Source organism: Carcharodon carcharias, chromosome 9, assembly GCF_017639515.1.
Source record: "Carcharodon carcharias isolate sCarCar2 chromosome 9, sCarCar2.pri, whole genome shotgun sequence".
NCBI lineage: Eukaryota > Metazoa > Chordata > Chondrichthyes > Lamniformes > Lamnidae > Carcharodon > Carcharodon carcharias.
The window spans coordinates 64,607,488-64,624,756 of record NC_054475.1 but is presented as its reverse complement, the minus strand read 5'-3'; the positions used below and the strand labels follow the sequence as shown (position 1 = coordinate 64,624,756).

At 40.1% G+C, this 17,269-nt stretch overlaps 1 pseudogene; it reads right to left on the bottom strand.

Moving 5' to 3' along the window:
• Window positions 1-1,114: 1,114 nt before the first annotated feature.
• Window positions 1,115-17,269, bottom strand: part of LOC121282424 — a 54,910-nt pseudogene continuing 38,755 nt past the window's right edge.

Sequence of the window (17,269 nt, the reverse complement as noted above, 5' to 3'; positions counted from 1 at the left end):
TATTCTGCTGCTTGACTTCCCCACCCCTTCAGTCCAGCCTCAGTCTCATCCCTCCCTGTGCCAAGCCTTGGTGCAGCTCTTGCTACAGTCAGTCGATATCTCTCAGTGATGGTGTGAAAGGAAGGTGAAAGCAGCTTTTACTGAACTCAAAGTCCAGGAAGAAGTCTACCTCGCCAGGTGCACACTATTTACGTACAGTCGTGAAAGTGAACTTTCTAAATTCCTGCTGGTGGGGTGTTTAATTTGGAGAGGGAACAATATTCCAGTCTGTTGGCCATTTAATGAGCATTCATGAGATGTAAATGGGGTTCCTGACATAGCTCCATGGAACATTCAACCCGCCTTTAAGCTGCCATGAAAGACAGGAAAACAAAATTCCAAACTAATTCCTGCCGTCAGGAAAACTGATTTTTGGCTTTCCATCAAATTTGCTCCCCCACTTGCCACAATTCTTGCTGCTGGCAGGAGTGGAAGATTCCACCCACTGGCTCTGTCCTTGGTTATAGATTAAACCTCTTTCTCTCCTTGTGAGCCAGGGGTGTATTGGAGTTTCCCTGTTCCATGTCTACAGGAACCACACCACACCACTATTGGTGGACCGGTAGTGAAGGGTTTCTCCTTATCTGTGAATCATTCATGTATATGTATATAATTGTAGAGGATGTGCTGTACAGGCATCTACAGGCCACCCCACCACCCACCCCGCACACCTATCCCTCTCAAAAAAAAAATACAATGCTGAATATTATTCAACTGTGTAGCTAGTGAGCAAGTGAGAAGTTATTCTACTGCAGTGGAAGCACTAGCTTACTGAGTTGTTACTTCCACAATTTTATTCTGTACCATTTATAATTACTTGTCCAGTTGGGTCATCACTCTTTGAATCCACAGCATAATTTTCCTAGACTGATATCAGGTCAGATTCAAATTAAAAATAAAAGGCCACAATGGATGACATTTTAATAGTAAAGTCATCATTGTGATCTCATCCCTTTCAACATGCTGCAGGGACACTTTGAAGGAGTAGCATTTGGTTTTTGTTTTAGATATAAGAAAACCAAAGAGCATGACATACTTGTAAAAGGCGTCTTGGTATTTGGATCATGTTTGGATATCATGACTGAAGATGGTCCTTCAAGACATGTGTTTTAGTGTGGCTTGATGGTTTGAGGCAGAAACCTCCAGACTCACCACTATTCTCAGGTAATTGATCTCCCAGGGAGTACATGGTTCCTCCATTTCCATTTTGGTTTGAAGGCACTGATGCGAGTAGACCTATCACAATAACAAGAGTTTACATCTGTATAGTACCTTTGAAAAAAACATTCCCATGCAAAAAAAAGGGAAATCACTACCCTTCAACATTTTTATAAACATCTGTGTTGACATTTTAAGCTATTTATTCAAAAGTATCCATGAACTTTCCTATCTTATTTCAGCAGTAAAAAAAAACTAAATGCTCATTTCACAGGTATTGTATTCCTTCACTTATTTTTAAACTGAGAAGTGTTTAATTGCACACTTTTGTTTAAAATGGTGCTCAAATTGGATTTTCTTTTGCAGTGACTAGTGATGGTAGAATGAGAAACCACGGTCTTTACAGTTCTAAGTGTTTCAGAAGGTTACCTTTGTGTAAGTTTCCACATAAACATTATACTTTGTGACTTTATCTAATATCTTCTATAAATACCATAGTAGGAACTCAAAATCCCTGATTCCAAAATGCCAACTGTAGTGATCCAGTTATAGTTTCAGTACTGTCTTCCCATCTGGGCAGATGGATTACATACTACAGAATATCTACAATTACAAACATCTTCTTAAAGGGTGCTAGAGTTAGTAACATCATGCAGTGCTTCAGGAGATACACTGACATTTTCTGGGCACCTACGAAGAGCAGGCTGTCCAAGAGTAAGGGAATTCTGCACTCCAAGCAGTGGTTTTGTGGGAAAACTACAATTTCTTGAGATAGGCTATCCAGAAACAGTGCCTGATTTGGAAGACCTGCCTAGCCCATCTATTCATGAAGCAGGAGGCACTTAGGATGTGCACTAACATTTGTCTGTCAAGGTATACTGACGTATGTCCATCAGGGGCTCAGAACTGATGTAACAGGTCTTCATAGCAAGAATGTGGCTGTAGACAACATTGTCATATTGATTATTATTGTCTTGTGTTGGGAAAAAAAGGCCTGGGGAAGGGTACTTTGACTGCAGTAATAGTATATTTTTATGAATTTCTTAAAAAAGTACCCTGGGTAATTTTTCACAACATATTCCACTTGCTATAGTCTGAGAATAAATTGTGATTACAGGGGGAAGGTCTTTGAAGAGGAAGAAAGCGGTTTTAGTAACAGGATTTCAAACTGTGATAGCTGTGTAGCTGTTTGAATTGAATAAATTTTTGGTTTAGGTTTCTCTGATAAAGGAGAGAATAGGCTTCTTACCAAGTCCCCTGTAGCGTGATAGTTGCTGGTAAATCTGTTTCATTCTCTCGATATTAAGCCGACTGGCCTCTGCGTGTATCACCATGGGCTTTGGATAATGCATGCCAATGATGCACTTTGCTGTGACTTGGACAGAGTTTGGAGCGTTCCACGGATCATAGATATACTTTGCAGGAAACCCTTTAAGGATTGGCAAGTAACATCTGCAAACAGAGTCTTATTGTAAATACTAATATTGTGTGAACATACTCATCAAGATAATTCTAACAACAATCCATCTGTTCTCCACTTCTGTGCTATAGATTTCACCATTTCCCCCCTCCCTCTCAACACATTTATCAAGCACAGCATTTTACAGCATATATTACCAGTACCTTTAGCCCTTGGGTCCCTTAGAGGTTTGAAAGGCCGAGGATGTGATATGGTGTAGATCCAAAGTATCACAGTGCAACAGTTTACAGCCATAGTTTCCCTACAAGGTAAATGTTGAACCTTGGTCACACCATTGGATGGAGCCAGGACAAAACAAAATTCTGGACTGCATATGTGCCTCCAATAGACTGTTGCTGGAAGAAACAAAGAACTAGCACCTTTAATGACCTCAGGGTGTTCCAAAGTGCTTTATGACCAGTTAAATACAGCACTTCTAAAATGTAGGATATGTGGAAACCAGGTTCTCTACAGGAAAATCTCACAAACAGCCATGGGATATTTACCAGATAATTTATTTGTGGTAAAACAAAAACAGAATTACCTGGAAAAACTCAGCAGGTCTGGCAGCATCGGCGGAGAAGAAAAGAGTTGACGTTTCGAGTCCTCATGACCCTTCGACAGAACTTGAGTTCGAGTCCAGGAAAGAGCTGAAATATAAGCTGGTTTAAGGTGTGTGTGTGGGGGGCGGAGAGATAGAGAGACAGAGAGGTGGAGGGGGTTGGTGTGGTTGTAGCGACAAACTCGAACTCAAGTTCTGTCGAAGGGTCATGAGGACTCGAAACGTCAACTCTTTTCTTCTCCGCCGATGCTGCCAGACCTGCTGAGTTTTTCCAGGTAATTCTGTTTTTGTTTTTTTTTTAATTTATTTGTGGTGTTGGTTGAAAGAAAATTTTGGCCAGGACGCCAGGGAGAACTCTACTTCGAATAGGGCCTTGGGATCTTTCATGTCAAACTGAGGAGATAGCTGGGGCATCAGTTCAACATCTCATCTGAAAGACATCATTCTCTGATAGTGCAGTGCTACCTCAGTAGTACACTGAAGTGCCAACCTGGATTATGTGCTCTAGTCTTAGGTGCGGGACTTGAATCCACAATGTTCTGACTCTGATGAGAGCGCCATTAACTGAGCCACAGCTGTCTTTTTGAAGCCTGAAAACAGGCTTTCTTTTTCACTATCTTGAGCTGAGGCATAAGGTTGGTAGAGTAGGTACCCCAAGCATGCTATATAAAGGGGAATAAAAAGCCTCAAGCTTCTTTAGTGACCAAAATGATTAAAAAGCCATCTGATGTCAGACTACCCCATACTGACCAAGTGAATCTCCAGTATGATTTCTGGTCTGTCCCGAGTTAACCAATTTCAGCCAGGGTAGTAGTTGGATACTGTACTAACATTGGTCTCAGTATTCTAGAACTTCACCAAGGCTGATTAATGCTTGGTGATCTTGTGTGTTTTTGAAAATGTTACAAAAAATGGGATCAAGATAGGCATCGGCATTTCAACACCCTGGGCTTGATTTTTAATCTGGTTTAAGGAACCCCAAAAAATTCTGGGTCCTGATCCTGCATCTGCGTCGCTCACAGGATATTATCTTAAAATGCAAATACCCTAATTGGGCTTGAGGCAAGTTCAGCATTCAATTATTGGCGCCAAGCATTGCCAAGGGGCAGAAGCTGCTGCAGAGCATGATCGTCAAAAGCAGACATCTGCCATCTTGGGGCCTGCCATTGCCTTACAGAAGCGAGGAGGCAGAACATTAGAGGGCCAGCAGCCTCACTGTGCAGAGAACTGACCAAATGGCCAATTGAAAGATACTGTACCTGATCTCATACAAAACCTCCTGGTCATTAAAATTTTCCATCAAAAAAATTACTTGCATACTCCCACATTGAACATGACAGCTGTGCAATAACATGTGGCAGACTGGTCGAGATCAGTGACTTGCAATTTGAAAATCGGCTTCTGGCCTTCTCCAGCACATTAGCAAACTCAAGGAGCTTACCAGGCCATTAATTGGAGGCATGGAAAGTGTCGGCTTCAGCTCCCCAAACTGCCCAATCTTTGAAAATTCCAGTACGTCCCGGAGGTGTCAGTACACTGACACATCATCTGGGGACGCTGTTTTCAAAGTGCATCCACTTCCCTTCTCACCTCCATGGGTGACTGAAAATCAGTTTAAGGACACATTAAGGCGGCCATCTGGATGAGTTGTCAGAAGTTGTGGAATTGTATCCAAGAATATTCATGTGGGGAGGGTATAAAACTGAAAATATAAAATGCACACAACATTTCTGAGTGATAAAACTGATGTAGTTTACAGAAATGAAAATGCCAATCAGAAATTGTCCATTTCAACTGAACTCCTTGTGTTAAAGTCTTCCAGAGTTCAGCTTCCTTCTAAAACTTAGGTGAAGCAACTCTACATGTCATAAGCACTGCTGATATCTGTAAGTGATGAACCTGATTAGCACTGCACATTGGAGCACTACACACTGTCAACAAAAGAACTTATGGTCCCCAGTGTAACTGTCTATAAATCTGAGTTCCTGATCTTGAAGACAGACATTGAGTGAAGTCTACTAATTGCCACAAAGAGATAGGTGTGAGGGGAGTGGTGGTATGGATTTGTGGGGTGGGGGAGGGAAGATTCATCGTTCATCTCACATTGAAAGAAACCTGGAAAAGATCGACATTTAATACTGATTTACATCTGAAGCAAAATAGACAAGCCTGTGAGCCCCAGCAATCAGTCAGTCAGTCTTCCTGCAGGTTTCACTCCTACACGTTTGTCCCCAAGATGTCCATCCAGGTTTTAGTGTAATTGGAACTGAAAATTCTGATGTATTTATGAAGTACAAGAAGCTCCTATTTGACTTCAATGCACATTAGTGTATTTAAAGCATTAATTTAGCTTAAAATTGAAATGTACTGCCCTTGTGTTTGATGACAAAAATTATGTATAGTTTTCTGGGGAATTGTAACAGGCATTGAGTAAAGTCTACTAATTGCCACAAAGATCGATGTGAGGGGAGCAGTGGTATATTTGCATATAAATGATAAAATGTTAGAAAACTGTACAAGTTTCATGGACTTAAAGGCATACATTTAAAAAAACATGTAAAGTGCAAACATAATCTGAGCTAATAAGGCGCACATCATCTACATCTGTCTCATCCTCCTGAACCACAGGAATCAAGTGGATTAGATGACTTGAACACAAAGATGTCAATACTATTCTGAAGCACAAAGACACATATCATAGACCAGTTAGTTTAATGTGAGTGGTAGGAAAGATAATCTTTACTCAAAGATATAATAAAGTGTAATGGACTCAAACATGAAGAATCTGAAAATATAATGAAGAGTGGTCAGGCCAGATTTCAAAAGGGAAGGTCATGTTTGACTAACCTTGTTGAATTCTTTGTAGTAACAGAAAAAATAGACAAGTATAATGCATTTGGATTTTCAAAAGGCTTTTACTAAAGGTGCCATATAGTAGCTGCATGATTAAGGTCAGAGCATATGGAGTCAGGGGAAAGGAAGCAGAAAGGATAACAAGCTGGTTACAAAACAGAGGAGAGCGATTAGAGGTTAAGGTTTGCTACTTAGATGGGAAAAAGTTGGGAAGTGATGTTCCATAGGGATTGGTGCTGGGCCCACTGTTCAGAATTTATATTAATGATTTGGAGCCAGACTTTCACAGAGTTGGGAAGACTCAAGACCCCATTAAAAACGGCAGGTGGAACACAATTCCAGGATTCCCACCCAGTTCCGACAGTTTTCACCGGCCTGTGATAAGGGTGTGGAAGCCCACCTGCACACAACTCTCGCATCCTTGCCGGCTCCATTATGGGGGTGGGCAATTTAAATACCTCCTCAATTTTAGTGGAGTCAGTCTCCTTCAGTTAGTAGTCATGGTTCACACTTCTCAGAGGAGAGGTGAACCACAGGGTCAAGTGGGGAACCAAAAAAAAACTCCCAGCCACCTTCCCGTGGAATATTTTCATTGAAAGTCTTTGAGATACTATAAAAACATTTATTCTTTAAGTTTCAATAAATGCTATCTCGTAAGATGTATTTTTGTGGAAGTGATTTATTATAAGGCTCTGTCCTGTAAAGATAAGTTGACCATTATACTTGTGTAAGTATTCAGATGTATTAGAGTACTGTTGGGAAAAGTGCTCTTATACATTCAAAGCTGAAGAAAACACTGCTTGGGATCTCTAGTGTAATAATGTGAGGTGGCATAATGCCTAGAGTCCTTTTAAATGAAAAGAAATGCTGCAGCAGCTTGCACTTAAGAGAAAAAAAATCCCCCACTTGTTCCTGGATTGCTTTGAATGACAGGACATCTGGTGTAGCTTAGGAAAAAATTGGCAACTGGTTTTTCAGTTTCAATATACTTCTTTGTTTCTATTTTATTATAGCTGAGCCTATTATGAAAGCTCGGCTGAGTTTCTAAAGATCCAGAACCACTTATCTCAGCAGGGTTGTGTAGACGTTTTGATTGACAGTTTTAGGAGGTTAATAAAGGATTACGTCTTTGATACGGCTCATGAAATAGATGTTTTTACAGAGTGACCACTTGAGGAGATTTACAATTTTTGAATAAGTTTCATGAATGAGACATTTTGTCGGTAGCAAGTATGTTTGAGTGAGAGCTCTATTAGATTGTTATAAGTTTATTCTTTTCAACTCAATTTCAAAGATATGGCTCCCCAAGGTCTGTCCATTGCAGATACTCGATGAGAAGCTATGATGAATATATAGGGGCATTGGGGCATATTGAGGAGAGATATGGGGCATAGGAGAGGCCATGGCCAATATTTGGGGTGGGGGGCGGGGAGTCATGAAGGGGGCATGGGATTGAGGGGCAGTGTGGGTTTGAAGGTCTGACATTCATCATTAAAACTGGGCCAATATGCCTGTAAATGGAGGCAAGTGTTTCAGCCTGCTGGCCTCGCCACCTACCCACCTGCGTTGCTGTCTCAGGCCTGGTGGGGAGGCAGTAGGTCTGACTCCATCCCAAACCCCTCCTCCCCAACACAAAACTTTTAAGGGGACATGTTTTCCCACTTAACCTGCCCACTTTCTCCATGCAAATTCAGCCCTTGGTCTTGGAATTGGTAAAACAATTTAAAAACGCTAAGACATCAAATTGGGAAATCTGTTAGATTCAAATTAAATGTGACAAGGTACAGGTGGACACAACAAACTTGCAGAATGAGCACGTCATTGACAAATGAATTACAATTTAGCCAAGTTCGTGGTGCATTTTGGAAGGGAGAATAAGGAGGCCACAAACAATTATAGAATAAGAGACCAAATGGAGTAGGAGGAGCAAATAGATCTAGGGATCCAGATCCAAAAAAAAATCATAAGAGCAATGACACAGGCTAATAAGAGTATACAAAATATAAACAGAGAACCAGGATTCATTTCTGAAGAGAGAGAACTGAAAAGCAGAGAAATTATTTTCAACTTGTATTGAATTTTGGTTAGGCAACATTGGAGTTCTGTGAATTGTCCTGATCTCCCTATTATAAAAAGGATACAGAACATTGGCAAAGGTGCAAAATAGTTTTGATATCTTTCTTGTAATATATGACAATATTCATCAGGAAATTATTCTTTTTTTTCTAGAAAAGAAAAGGTTGAGCAGTGACCTGATGGAGGTTATGATAAAGGTTTATTTAATAGAGTAAAGATAAATGAAATGTTTGCACTTGTGGAGGAGTCCAAGTCTAGAGATCCTAAATAAGAGACAGTCACTGATAAAAGCAATAGGGAATTGAGGAGGAACTTCTGCCTAGAGAGTTGTAACAATGTGAAATGTACTACCACAAGGAGTAGTTGAGGAAAACAGCGTAGATCCATTTAGGAGGAATGTAGATAAGCACAGGACGGCAAAACTGATAAGGATAAGTTGTAGAGTGGGAGGAGGCTCATAGAGTATAAACACTAGCATAGATCACAGGGGCCGAATGGCCTATCCCTGTGCTGTATACTTGAGGTAGGATATTGTTATGGATTGGATGCCCCAAACAAAGACACACTGGACTGGATTTCCCAACACAGGAAACAGATATTTTTCTAGAAAATACAGATATTGTTCAAGATTTGCCCTGAACACAGCCAAAATAATTATGTGGAAGTAAACACTAATAAAAATGATGTTTTCTATAAATAAAATCTCTTCTATAAATAAAATCTCCAAGTTTCTTTTTTGGAAAGGCTATGACAAGACATGACAACATACTGTATATAATTATTTATCCGCAAAATATAAAGTAATATTTTCATTGGCATAGGATCAAGAGTCAATACTGGAGCTATTTTTACGTGACATCTACAATGATACTTTTGGAACTTGCATGGTGCATGGCATCAGTTGACATTTCACCACTGCAATTGATTTAAACTGGAGTGCTAGTTTAACTGATGACATAAAAGAAGTAAAAAAAAGATAGTAGACATGATGATGAATCTCTCCGCTCTCTGAAGTACGCCCTATCTTCATGCTGAAAGGAAAATTATAACACAAATAATTAGAGAGCAATTTAGAAAATACAAAATTAAAAAAAGTGTGGTGTAAATAAGAAACGTGTGAGGGGTATTACTGCTTTATACTTCACTGTTAAGCTCATCCACGCCACCAATTGTGTAATTAATTTTGGGATTACTTCAACAGTGAAATAAAATCAGCCTTGCAGGACTCCATCCATAACTGCATCCTTTTGCACAGCCACTCTTTTCGCATAGCGAATTCAGACATGGTTGATACTGCAAAGGAACAAAATGAAATAAAAAAAAACACAGCTCACTGCTTTCTATACGGGAATAGACTAATAGTTGGAATTAGATATTTACCAGTAGTGCGGTTGCAATTTATGATAGATTCACATGTGGTCATGCCATAGAATTGAGACATTAGTAATTTATGGTATGGACACCATGGGAGTCTACAAATTTAACATGTTGTACACTTGCTTTCCATCTTCTATTTTGTTTTACAAAATATATACAGAGCTTTGTGAGGTGAAAGCTAAAGATAAAATAGAACTGATGCTACTCACATCAAAACCAAAGCAAAGCTGCTATGTTAGAAATGACTACAGAATATTATTCAGCAGGTCTGGCAGCATCGACGGAGAAGAGTATAGTTGACGTTTTGAGTCCTCATGACCCTTCAACAGAACTGTTGAGGTTCTGCTGAAGGGTCATGAGGACTTGAAACGTCAACTGTACTCTTCTCCACCGACGCTGCCAGACCTGCTGAGTTTTTCCAGGTACTTTTTATTTTTTGTTTTGGATTTCCAGCATCCGCAGTTTTTTGTTTTTATATACAGAATATTATTGCTTGATTTAAAAGGGGTAGATAAGTTTTAGTAAACACTAGTACTATCATACTATATAACCTTAAATTTGCATCAAGCATCGTGTGTGGGAAAAGTTGCAAGTCAAAAAAAATGAAATGTTCATAAGTACATTTAGGACCTTTTGAAAATAAGTTTTAAAAAACATTTACACACCAATGCTGATTTTTTGACCAAAATCATGCAGTACAAGATGAGGTACATTGAATAGCCCTCATTGTTCAAAAGGAGGAATCCTCTGTACACCACAGAATTAAGCTGTAATTTAGTAAAACTTGCAAAGTCACTATAGGCCAATTTTTCTCTCTTCAAGATAGTAACTCTTACAGTTCTGTTGGTTGGTGTTCCATTAATCACAATTCTTTACTTGAAACTCATAATAATGTTGATAAACTGATTTTCCACCCCATGGTCTTAATTATGTTTTTCCGTGATACCCGTACACAGCACTTTTCGGATAGGGTCACCAGACAGTGATTAGCAGCAGAAACATCCTTCTCCCTTCCCCCACGCCAACCATCCTCTTCCTACAGAAGAGGGCATTGCGGCCAATTATCTAAGATCAATGTTGATAATCGAATTTAATCTGTATGACACAGTACTCACCACAGTGTACAAACTCACTAAGGCATCAGGGGAGCTTTTGAACATTGTGCCTTTAACATGGGGTAGGAGCACAGGAACAGGATCAGGCCATTCAAACCCTCTAGCATGTTCAGTCATTCAATTAGATCATGGCTGATCTGTATACAATGTCCACCCATCCATGGCTCCATATATGTCAATACCCTTGGCTGGCTTAAACCTATAAATCTCAGTTTTAAAATTATATTAAACAATTGAGCATCTACTTCTGTGAAGTAAGCTTTATATCTTGATCACCCTTTGCATGAAGAAGCATTTCCCAAATTCTTTCCTGAATGGCTTGGCTGATTTTAACATTATGTCCCTTGTCCTAGATTTCCTCATGAGCATAAAAAGCTTCTCTTTATTTACCTGTCACTTCCTTTCAAAATCCTAAAAACCTCAATCAAATCCTCATTTAACAGTCTATATTACAACTAACACCAGAATCTCTCTTCTTAATCTACCACTTGGGGGAAAATTTTCTCCCATCGGGCGGGTTGGTCGGGAGCGGGTGCAGAGCTGATCGCCACCCGCAATCAGCTGCGCACTGCCATTTTATGTGGGCGGGCCAATTAAGGCCTGCACAGCGTGACGCACGCCTGGTAGCCTTCAGCGCAACCTGTGCAGGTGGGGAGGAGAGGAGGATGGAGAGTCGGGACCTGTGCTCTTTCACGCATGAGCTGGGACATGTTTTTGAATTTTCACTAACATTTGTAATTAATTAATAAACCATTCATGAAACCTCATCCTGCCCGTGGATGAGGTTTCATGAAAAATGTGAAAGCTGCCTGGGCTCTTTGCTTGCCAGCCAACCTTAAGGTTGGACAGGCAGCCCTGAAAATTACGTTAATTAGTTTATTACTGGCCTTAGTTTATTAACAGGCCTTTGACAGTTCAGTGGGCACGCAGCCGACTCCAGTACACGCCCACCGACCGAAAGATTGGAATGATGCGCAGTGACGTCGGGATGCATGCCCAATGTCACCGTGTGTCATTTTACGTGTTGGTGTGTGGGGCCCACCCCCACATGCCAAACAAAAAATTCTGGCCTTGGAATCCTGATAATATTTTGATGAAACTACACTGTACTCCTTCCAAGGCTAATGTATCCTAAGGTTCAATGCCCAGAGCTATATATTGTTCATCAGACATGGTCTAAATAGGATTTTGAATAGCTATTACAAAACTTCTTCCCCTTAATATTCTACCTATAAAGGCCAACACTCCACTAGCCTTCTTGATTTTTTTTTCTTGACTACTTCATTTTATAATCTGTATACATGAACCTTTTTAGACCTTCATTGTTCTTAGCACTGCACCATTTGAAAGAAAATACCCTGATTATCCTCTTTTGGTCCAAAATGGGTGACCTCACACTTAAGAGTATAACCTCACAATTACATGGATGTGGAGCTGACTGCACAAGGTTCAGTTGCAAACTTTCCAAAACGTCTTGTAATTAGAAAAAAAACACGTGGCTACTGATAATTAACTGAAAGTAACAAAAAGCTAAGGTTTCAATTAACTGTGCTTCTGTGAAATGAGGATTATTAAATTAGCTTATTAAATACTGAAGGGCTGATCGAATGTCAGATAAGCAATTCCCTGAGCTGCCTCAAAACAGGCAACATAAGAAAATAGGTAGGCCATTTGGCCTCTCGAGCTCATTCCATCATTCAATAAGATCATGACTGATCTGTGATCTTACTCCATATATTTTATTATATATAACTAAAATCTGTCAATATCATATTCGAAATGTGCAACAGATCTAGCATCAACTAGAGCTCTATTTTACAAACAAGAAACTGTGTACACAAGTGTTACCTAGGCCAGAATTTTAAGGCCCCTCCCACCTGGCAAAATATTATGGTCCCGCCGAACTGAATAGAGATTTAAATGGTGGAGGGAGGCATGCCACAGTGGGACTGTAAAATCCTGGCTCTAATTTCACTCCTGAAAGGTCTGCTTCTAATTTTCTGACTCTGCCCCCTAGTCCTAGACTTCTGAAATAGCAGGAATAACACTTTCTACCCTATATGTTCCCCTTAATATCTTGAAAACCTTGATCAAATCACCGCTTAACCTTCTAAATTCCATGGAATACAACCCTAGTTTATGTAATCTCGCCTTGATACTTAACACTTGGAGTCCAGGTATCATTCTGGTAAACCTACTCTGCACTTCTTCCCAGGCCATTATGCCCTTCTTAAGGGTTTTGTACAGTTGAAGATGGACCTCTACACTCTTGTACATTAGTCCTCTGGATATAAAGATGAATCTTCCATTAGCTTACTTGATTAGGAACATAGGAACAGGAGAAGGCCATTCAGTCCATCGCGCCTGCTCCGCCATTCAATACAACCATGGCTGATTGAACACTTCAATGCCTTTTACCCACACTATCCCCACAATCCTTTATGTTATTGTTAATTAGAAATCTATCATTCTCTACCTTAAACATGCTCAGTGACTGAGCTTCCACACCCTCTGGGGTAGCGAATTCCAAAGGCCTAAGTGGCTTCCCCCTTATTTTGAAATTGTGTTCCCTGGTTCTAGACTCCCCAACCAGGGGAAATATCTTACCTGCATCTACCGTGTATTTTCCTTTAGGTATTGCGTTGGGTTAAGTGTGCGTGCGCGTGCATGCATGCGTGTTTCATTGGATTAAAGCCAGCTGCTCCAGATGCTTTGCATATGGTGAGAGAGATGAATGCATGGCTCAAAGACTGGTGCGGGAGAAATAGGTTCTGGTTTGTGGGGCATCAGTACTGCGGAAAGTGGGGGGCTGTACCGTTGGGACGGTTTACACCCGAACTGTGCTGGGACGAGTGTCCTCGCAAATCGCATAACAAAGGAAGTAGAGAGGCCTTTAAACCAAACAAGAAGGGTGAGGGATCAAGCTTGGGTAGAGGTAGCAATTCAAGGTGTAGAGTCAAAACAGGGGAGCCATATGAGAAATGAGGGTCAGGGAATGGCAGGAAGGGACAGAGAGAAAAAAATCTAAGAATACATCAACAGTCAAGGCTAGATATTACAAAGCTAACAAAAAGACAAAACTGAAGGCTCTCTATCTGAATGCACGTAGCATTCATATCAAAGTAAATGAATTGATGGTCCGCATCGAAGTAAATAAATATGATCTGATAGTAATTATGGAGATATGGCTGCAGGATGACAAAGATTGGGTCCTTAATATTGAGGGGTACATGACATTCAAGAAGAATAGGAAGCTAGGTAAAAGGTGGAGGAGTAGCACTGTTAATCAAAGAGGACACTGGTGCAATAGTTAGAGATGACTTTGGTTCAGGAGATCAGGATGCAGAATCGGTTCAGGTGGAGATGAGGAATAGTAGGGGGAAAAAGTCATTAGTGGGAGTGGTCTTTGGCCCCCTAACAGCTAGCCAAAGTGTAGGACAAAGTATTCAAGAGAAAATATTGTGTGCTTGTGATAAAGGGAGAACAATAATCATGGGTGATTTTAATCTGCACATAAGCTGGAAAAATCAGGTTGGCAGTGGTAGCCTGGACGAGGAATTCTTAAAAGGCTTTCAAGATACTTTCTTTGAACAGCATGTTCTGGAACCAGAGAGCAGGTTATATTAGACTTGGTATTGTGTAATGTGAAAGGGTTAATTAATGACCTCACAGTAAAGGCACTCTAGGTAGCAGTGACCACAATATGATTGAATTTTACATCCAGTTTGAAAGGGCAACTTTGTGGAGATGAAAACTGAAGTGAACTCGGAAACTGGAACCGGGTAACTAGGCTAGAGGATAGATCAATAGAGAAGCAGTGGCAGACATTTAAGGGAATATTTCAGAATGTTCAGGATAAGTATATTCTTATTATAAAGAAAAATTCTTAGGGAAGGACCCACCATCTGTGGCTAACTAAAGTAGTTAAGGACACAAAGATGAGTGGTAGGACAGATGATTAGGCAGAATATAATGAATGGCAGTGAATAACTGAAAGGTTAATCAGGAGAAAGAAATTAGAGTATGAGAGGAAGCTAGCTAGAAATGTAAAAATGCATAGCAAGAGTTTCTACAGGTATTTGAAAAGGAGAAGAGTAAGTAAAGTGAGTGTTGATCCTCTAGAGAGTGACAGTGGGGAGTTAATAGTAGATAATAAAGAAATGGCGGAAGAAATGAACAAATATTTTGCTTCTGTGTTCACTATAGTGGATACAAAAAACATTCCAGTAATAGCTGCAAATCAGGAGGTGAAAGGGAGAGAGGAACTTGATGAAATTGAAATCATTAGGGAAACATTAATGAGCAAATTGATGGAGCTGCAGGCTGGCATGTCTCTGGGTCCTGATGGACTACATCCTAGGGTCTTAAAAGAAGTGGCTAATTAGGTAGTTGATGCGCTGGTGTTAATTTTCCAAAATTCACTAGATTCTGGAAAGTTCCATCAGACTGGAAAGTAGCAAATATAATCCCCTCCCTGTTCAAAAAGGGAGGGAGGCAGAAAACAGGAAGCTATAGGCCAGTTAGCTTGAAGTCTGTCGTGGGGAAGTTATTAGAATCTATCATTAAGGAGGTTATAGCTGAGCACTCAGAAAGGCAATTAGAAAGAGTCAGCATAGTTTCGTGAAAGGAAAATCATGTTTAATCAATTTATTGAAGTTTTTTGAAGAAGTAACATGCACAGTGGATGAAAGCGAGCCTGTAGACGTACTGTACTTGGATTTCTAGAAAACATTTGATAAAGTGCCACGTCAAAGATTATTGTGGAAAACAAAAGCGCATGGTGTAGGGGGTAACATATTAGCATGGATAGGAGATTGGCTGGCTGGCAGAAAGCAGAGAGTATGCATAAATGGGTCTTTTTCGGATTGGCAGGATGTGATGAGTGGGGTCCCACAGGGATCTGTGCTGGGGCGTCAACATTTTATGATTTACATTAATGATTTAAATGAGGGGAGTGAAGACATGGTAGCTAAATTTGCAGATGACACAAAGATAGGTAGGGATGTATGTTGCAAAGAGGACATGAGGAGGTTGCAGATGGATATAGGTAGGTTGAGTGAGTGGGTAAAGATCTGGCAAATGTAGCTTAATCTGGCAAAACGTGAAGTTGTTCGCTTTGGCAGGAAGAACAAAATAGCAGAGCATTAATTAAATGCAGAACGGCTGCATAATTCTGAGGTGCAGAGGGATCTAGGTGTTCTAATACATGAGTCACAAAAAGTTAGCATGCAGGTAGAGCAAGTAATTAAGGCGGCTAATGGAATGATATTCTTTATTAGGAGAGGGATTGAACATAAGAGTAAGGATGTTATGTTTCAGTTATACAGGGCATTGGTGAGACCTCACCTCGAATACAATGTGCTGTTTTAGGTCTCCTTATTTAAAGAAGGATGTAAATGCATTGGAGGCTGTTCAAAAGAGGTTTACTAGATTGATACCTGGAATGAGTGGGTTGTCTTATGAGGAAAGGTTGGACAGACTGGACTGGAGTTTAGAAGAGTGAGGGGTGATTTGATTGAAGTATACAAGATCCTGAACGGCCTTGACAAGGTGGACGTCAAAAGGATGTTTCCTCTTGTGGGTGAGTCCAGAACTAGGGGGCACTGTTTTAAAATTAAGGGTCGCTCTTTTAGGGCAGAGATGAGAAGACATTTTTTCTCTGAGGGCTGTGCGATTTTGGAATTTTGCCTCAGAAGTGATGGAAGTGGGGTCACTGAATATTTTCAAGGCAGAGGTAGACTGATTCCCTTGCCTAACAGGAATCTAAAATTATTGGGGTTAGATGGCAATGTGGAAATCGAAACACAGGCAGATGAGCCATGATCTTATTGAATGGTGGAACAGGCTTGAGGGGCCAAATGGTCTACTCCTGTAAATATTTGTTATGTTCTTATAGAAGAGAAGTACGTTTGAAATGTTAATTAGGTAAATTACAAGATGAAGTGTAAAGGGGGAAATGGGCATTTTTAAATAAACCATTCAAAAGAATGGATGAAATATTACCCCTAGCTAGGGGAAGCCAAACAACGTGTTTACTTTTTCCAAAACTTACTAATAAAATTGGTGTGATGAAAGGGTTTTATTGTCAGAAGAGGTAAAGTTCAAAAAACTTAGTAATTCAATGAGAATTTGCATTCAAAGACAAAAATATGTATAAAGGAAGAGAAGGGTGTTGGAAAAAGGTAGAGGGATTCTAAGATCTAAAGCCTCCAGCCTATAAGCCTCAAGCCACTGTCTGCAAGGACCCAGAGCTGAAGGAAGTTCATTTTGAATGCAACTGTCCCAAGTGTGCTTTGCCAGGGATCTGTTTAAATCAATGTGTTTTACTGTTGCCTTAATGGGGGTGTAACTGAGAGTCTGATTAATTAGGGGATTTTTGTAGTTATTATAGTAGTGATTTAGTAGACATATGTATGTGCTTACAATCCTTCTTGTATTAATAAATGTTTAATTTAGTTTTATTAAAAAAAAACCTCGAGACTCAATGGTCTTATTACTACTGAATTCAAAGCCTGTCTCTCAAAACATGCAAGTTGCAAAAATGGGTTATGACAGTTGTTTCAAGTTTCCCTATGGGATTTGATCAACTCAGCCTTTACCATTGGCTGTGTCATAATAATTGGGGGCTCT